This window comes from Galeopterus variegatus, unplaced genomic scaffold (genome assembly GCF_000696425.1).
Source record: "Galeopterus variegatus unplaced genomic scaffold, G_variegatus-3.0.2 Scaffold7458, whole genome shotgun sequence".
NCBI classification, from domain to species: domain Eukaryota; kingdom Metazoa; phylum Chordata; class Mammalia; order Dermoptera; family Cynocephalidae; genus Galeopterus; species Galeopterus variegatus.
In genome coordinates this window covers 61,546-68,575 of record NW_007733569.1, presented here as the reverse complement: position 1 = coordinate 68,575, position 7,030 = coordinate 61,546, and the positions used below count along the sequence as shown (strand labels likewise).

At 37.7% G+C, this 7,030-nt stretch overlaps 1 pseudogene; it reads left to right on the top strand.

The window, feature by feature from the left end:
* The first annotated feature begins 254 nt into the window (after positions 1-254).
* LOC103607478 overlaps positions 255-7,030 on the top strand; it is a 40,752-nt pseudogene continuing 33,976 nt past the window's right edge.

Sequence of the window (7,030 nt, the reverse complement as noted above, 5' to 3'; positions counted from 1 at the left end):
GCCAGCTGGGTTGTGTGCAGCAGTTTCAGCTCCAGGGAGGGAACAGTGAGTAGTTTCCATGAAGCAACATCCATTGAGGTTAGCATTGTTCAAGATTATGGGAGTCCTTGGCAGTCAAGGCTATAATCACTCATGAATGGTGGGGAGGGTTATTGTGGCCCTTGTTGGTAAAGGCTGCTGAAGTTCTTCTGTTCTCCTTTTCCCTTCAGGGAGATGTTGCCTTCAAGAGGATCCCTCTCGGCACTGGGTCCAACATGAAGATACACTTGCAGCGGCAGCAGTACCAGTATCTTATGTGTAGACACAGAGAGGAGCTGTGGAGTCAGGGTCTGAAACATGGGCAAGTGTTGAGTGACCTCGTCTCTGGGGTTCAGGGCTCAGGGTCTTCTGACATGGCAGTGGCACCAGTCCTTGAGATGCAGATGTGCCTGCTGTGGTGGTGGTGCCAGTATCCGGGGTGTGGGTGCATGCAGAGTGGCTGCAGAGTCAGGGTTCAGGACTTGAGTATGCATGGAGTGACTGTGGCTTCATTGACCGCACTTGCACACAGTTGAGGGTAGGGAGAGGAACGGGGAAGGGTGGGTGACTCTCTAGCCTCAAGTAGCATAGTGGCATCTTCTTTTCGCAAGGAGGAGTATTATGACAGCCACAATAGCTATTGAGTTCCTCCGCAGTGGAAGTTGCTGGTGTCTTCTGTGAAACACGCCACTGAAGACTATGGTGGCATCCATCACATGACTGATACTGGTATTCCCTGCCCTTCTTAGTTTCTAGTCATCTCCATATGTCTTAGCTATTCCCATCTACCCAGCTATCTGTGTGGGGTGAAATTAAAATAGGTCCTGCAGCCAGTGGCCCCAAAAGTTGGGAAAGTGAGTTGCTCCCCCTGCTCTTCTTTTCACTGTCAGGGGAACTCTCAACCTGAGGAGGTCCCTGTCACTGATCAGCTGTGCTGGTTTGGGGGATGGGATGGTGCAGGCAAAATAAAACCGTTCTTTCTATCCTTTCTGTGTAGTTTTACTTCTCTACTATGTTGCTGTAGATTCTTAACTGGACTCCCGAGCTCTCCCAGAGCTATTTTCATTGGTAGCTGTCTAACGGCTGTTTTTGTTGTGGGAGAACGAAGGCTGGAATCCCCTGCTCTGCCATCTTACTGACATCATGCCCCTTATGTCAGTTATTTATGCAGCTTACTTTCACGCTACAAACACATTTTACCAAACCAAAAAAACCCCAAGAGATTAAATCAGATCATTTTCAAAGTGCTTAGCATATTATACGGATACTTAACCAAACTAAAATCACATTTAATTCAAACCACATGTGTCTAACTACCACATTGACCTGTGAGATACTTGAGGGAACATGGTATGCTTTATATATTTTTGTATTCTCAGTATCTAGTTTGCTACCTATCTCATAAGAATCGGTAGATATGTATTTGATAAACACATGTAAGAGGGACAGAGGAAAAATAGGGGGAAGATGAGAAAAATGTAGGGATGCATATTATAAACATTATAATTTGTTCCTTTTTAAGTGACAATAGATGCACTTTTTTTCTGACTAACTTTGGCATCATTTAGAAGTAATGGGGATAATATATTCCAGGAGATAAAACCAATACACTTTGTTTTTGATAATCCTTAGTTTTAAGTTGATCAAATGCTTCCATATTGAGTCAACTTCCATGAAAACACATAAAGAATTAATTCCTTGGTATATAAACAATACTACTTCTACCAATTATGGCTAATGATACTGTTAACTCACATTAACACAAAAAAGATGTAATCTAAGAGGCATTTTAGCTAGACAAATGAAATAAAAATAAAATTATGACTTTTTTTTCTGGTAGGTCTGGGAAAGAGACAAGGAGAAGCACTGGAGTGCCAATGTCTAATGCTTGTACTAGCTGAATTTTCAGAGGAACGGAGCAAAATTGAACATATTGAGGAAAAACCAAGAAGTGCTTGTGCCTTTTCCCTTCTTTGGAACTCTGGCTGGATTACATTATGCACAGTGGTCTCATGCAAGCACAGGGACGCCACAGTATACTAAAAAGTGGCAGTGAACAATGGTGGGCAACACAGGGCCTGGCCCAAATTTTCTCTTTTGAACCTTGCTTGCCTCCTTTTGGCACAAAATCAGCCAGAAATTTCTACATGATCCACAGCAGAGGCAAAATTTAGCTTAATTGAGAGCCTGAGGACCTGACCGGGGTTTCCATAGTGACAGATGATGTAAAATCCATATTGGCCATGAAAAGAAAAACTAGCTGCAGACTGGATAGAAAATGTCACTAGCTTCAGAGTGGTGTACAGCACCATCAAGGGCAAAGATAGAGATCAGTCACAGGGAAGACCACTTTCCTGAGTTCAATCAAAAGAAAAGACCACAATTTCACCAGGTGCAATCTTTATCATTTGACATAGTTGCAGGCCAGACCAACCAGGCTACAGCAGGTTTCAGAAATTATCCAGATAGCAGACTGATCTGAGGATGTTCTCTTTCCCACTTTCTGCCACAGATATTGGAACCCTGTTTTATATCTCTCAGATCATAAGAGGACTACAGGGAAGGGAAGGAGACTTGATACAGAGTGAATGCTTTTGAAAGACTGAATTACCTAAATGAGGCTGCCTTAAATAAGAGATGTTGCTAATTTATATTTTTATAAATTCTCAGTTGACCTCTCCTCCCCCACCTGACTACAGTCTGGATTGGAAGATTAGGAGGTGAAACTAACACAGTTACAGAAAATACAGGAGGTTCTTTGCATAAATTTGTGACTCTGCTATGTATGTCATACTTTGACAATATTTTTGTACTTTGAAACTCTACCTAAACCAAAGTTATCTCTTTTCTTATTAATATGTTTTCAATCCTCCAAAAAGTCTTTATCATCTTTTGTACCCTGTCACATGCCTTGTACAACTCAATTTACAATTATTGAGTTGGGCACTGTTATGAAATGAATTGTATACCCCCAAAAGATGTTAAAGTTCTAATCCATCAGTGGTGGCGAATTTTACCTTATTTGGAAATAGAGTCTTTTGTAGATGATCAAGTTAAGATAAGATTATTAGTATGGGTCCTAATCCATTATGACAGTGTCCTTTTTAAAAAAAGCAATATATGAACCCAGGGAGACTGCTGCTTGAAGAGTTATGTTGCCACAAACCAGAGAACTAGCAGAAGCAAGGTGAGAGCCTGGATAGAACCTCCCCTAGCACCTTCAGAGGGAGCACGGCTCTGAGGATACCTTGATCTTAGACTTCCAGCCTCCAGAACTCGGAGAAAATAAATTTCTGTTGTTTAAGCCACTCAATGTGTGGTACATTTTTATGTCAGCCCCCAGAAAAATAATATAAATGCTGTGCTAAGCAGTATCAGTGTATTGAAAGAAACTGGGGCTATAAAATAAATGCATGAGGAAAGTTTCACCTTTGTTTATTTTCAGTAATAGTGTTAGTTTTATATTATTTACTATTATTATTTGATTATAATGATAGCTATTATTACATCTTCTTTTTATGATAAATATAGTTGACAATACACATAGGCATGAATTAAAGCAACAAATACAGTGATGAGTGTTGAAGGCACCCTGTACTTTCCTTATCTTAACACTGGTCAAGTCATATTTTAGTGATTTCTTTAATGCCTACTTTCTCTTGTTTATCATGAGGCTATTGCATATATTCTCTACTACAATTTTTCAATGCTGTAGCAGTTTCCTGTGGTTCCTATAACAAATTACCAGAAACGTGATGGCTTAGAAAAACAGAAGTTTATTTTCTTAGTTCTGGAAGCTAGATGTCTGAAATCAAGGTGTCAGAGGCCTGTGCTCCTCCCAAAGGCTCCTGAGAAAAATCCATCTTTGCTGCTTCTGGCAGCTCTGGACATTCTTCAGCCCATATTAGCATAACTCCAGTCTCTGCCGCCTCCTTCTTCATTTAGTCTTCTTTTCTGCCCTCTTTTTCTCTTCTCTCTGTGTTTTCTCTTCTTCTTATAAGGATGATTGTTATTGAATCTAGAGCTTGCCTGGTTTATCTAGGGTAGTTCCATGGGTACAAATTTTAGGGCATCCTGCAGTTCATTTTTTTTTTTTTTCCTGAGATGAAGTGATACCTGTAATGTCAGGTAATAATATGTTCAATTTTATAGGACTGTGGAATAAGCTGTAATCTGAGGTGAGAAGAAGAAACACAAATTAAACTAGAATAGAATTGGTTAGAATTAGAAATTTTAGCCAAATCATTTAGAATATGCTGTCTTGATCTATAACATATTAGATTTTATGCTATGAGAAAAATTTTCCAGCTCCTGTTTAAACCTAGCCTTTCATTCCCCACTCCATAACACCCCCGCCTCCTGTCACTTGAATTGTGTCTGGCTTGGCTCGCCATCAGGAGAGAAAATCAGGCAGCAGCGTGAGGCTCTGCTGGGACTGCCAGGGAGAGAAATAGTGATGAGAGTGTCAGAAACTTTCATTTTCTTCTTTAGAGTAATGTGATCGAGGGCTTTTCACCTAGAAAATATATAATACAAGCATAAGAAACAACACAACATGAAATATTCTCAAAATTTGTTTAGTAAACTTCAGAGTTGTTGAAAAATACCTTTTTGAAATAACCAAAGATAAAGTTGATAAAAAATGGTTTTGGAGATCAATAATTCATGACTACTGCATTGACTGCCTTGTGTCTTATGGTAATGACAAGAAATGTAAATACAGTTACCTCAATATAAGAGTAAATGTGTGACTTTTAAAATTTTAATCCTCTTTATCAGTGTCTTGATTTGTCTCCTCTACAATTTTCTTTTTAATTCTCTATATTGCTCTTGTAAACACATATTTTTGATCATTGAAATGTGTACTAGTTTATTTTGTTATGTAAGTTGACTTAAACCATAGTAGTAGAAGAAGCTTTCAAAATTATCTTATATGGTAGTTGTGTTCATCGTGAAAATGAAGATTCTTTTGTTACTCTGCTATTAAAGGTAAGAATTGGAAACAATATGTATCAATTTTCAATAGAAATGCTTAAAGTGGCAATCTGAAAAATAAAGTAAAAAACTGGAGAAATAATTAAAATTAAGTATATAGAAAGATAATATATTTAAATATATAGAATAAGATCTTAATTAATGTTATTTCCAGAGGCCATGTCATTTAGATGACTATATGGAGTTGTCACAGCTCAAATAAAAATATGCCCAAAGCAACCATTTTCTGAAAGTGATGTTTCAGTGTCAACCAGAGCTGAATGTCTGATGTTGTGACATCACTTCAGGCAATCTCTCATGAAGGACTGTAATAACATGGCAGCTTTGTGCAGTCCTGAATCCCTGTAGGAAAGTCAGGTGTCAGGATGATATGCATGCTCATACTACCAGGAAGTCAGATTATTCTCGTGTCCAAGCTTACCCATTCTAGAAAATATTATGATAAAAATTCAGTGCAAAACTGTAAAATGAGTAAGGCATATTTTAGGAGAAGTAATTTGATAGCTACTTTTCTTACAGACTTCTCCCAAATCATTTCATGTTTAACTGCATTACATTGTGAGAGCCAAACAACATGCAGAGAACTATCTAATTCTACCAGGTAGCTATCAAATAATACAAAAAAAAAAAAAAAAAAAAAAAAAAAAAAAACAAGAAAACGCTCATCATCTTTGCCAATATCCTCTAAGGAAAAATGTCATGTGTGCCCCACTAGAAATATGAATGTAATCTCTGTCAAATGCACCTAAAATCATTCACTCATTTAAATAAAACTAAAAACAAGCAAACAAAAAATGTGCTCAATAGTAGAATATAAATAACAAGTACTGACCAAAATCCCAAGGAAAGAAAACAAACAAACACGGAGCAAACCTAAATCTTTTTTCTTCTTCTTTTTTACCTTTAAGAATACAGCAAGGCATTTAAATTTGCTTAGCCAAGACACTTGAGACTTAATTCTTTCTGTCATTTCATTTCTCTCATTTATTCTGCCTGCCCCTGGGCTTTTTTCCCCTTGTATGTTCTACAAAAAAGTAAAATTAAATCTAAGATTTGTTTTCTCATACATAAAGAAAAACATACATGTACACATTTACTCATTTCCAACTATTTTCTAATTTCCTGCCTCTTCCCCAGTTATGCCCATAATGCATATGCGTTGTTTGATTAGTTTGCATATTTTTAGTATTATCTTTCCTCTAGCACCTCCACCACCATCACTGCGGTGACCACCAGTTCATGGTATGTACAAAATGCAGCAATGTTATCCTTACCATGGAGGATACTGCTATTATATTTCATCCCCAGAATTCACAGCACATGCCCACAGAGAGCTTTCTTGCTCTCAGGTTCCAGCTTTTAATGTCTGCAACTGTCATTCAGGAAATTGATCTGTAATACCACCAACCCGGATGATGCCAATAATTCCCTACATGCGTTTGAGAAAGTCATACTGAACCTCATCTTCCTTTGCCCTCTGGTCTGATTCTCCTTTGTGTTACAGCGGTATTTGCCTTAGAACCTGCTTCCTTTTACAGATCATCTCCATGATGATAGTATTTACTTTGTCAGTGTTAGTAATCAGAGTTAGTTGATTTTGAAAGCATTTCAAACAGCCTTTTTTGTGTATATTCAAGTAATATGTCATCCTGCTTAAAGTTATTTTAGAATACTACTCAATGAGAGAGCTTCCTGAACATAGTGGTAAAAAGCTCAGGTGCATAAGTTGTATTTTGCATTATTATATATACTCATATAGTGTTTTTAATGCCCACAGGCAAAAACTTCCCCAAACTCCCCTGGGGTGAAAGCACCTGAAAAAGCTGAAATTACTCAAGGAGCACTTTCTGCATGCTGGAAAGGAACTAGGAAATTTCTAAAACTAAAAAAAGCCTAAAATCCTTTCTGAAAATTTTGTATCTTCTCTCTCAAATAAATTATTCTCTAAGCTCTCATGGATTTTTATTCTACAGTTCTCTTTCCACTTCCTTTGAAGGTAAAAGTTAAAGCATTATAT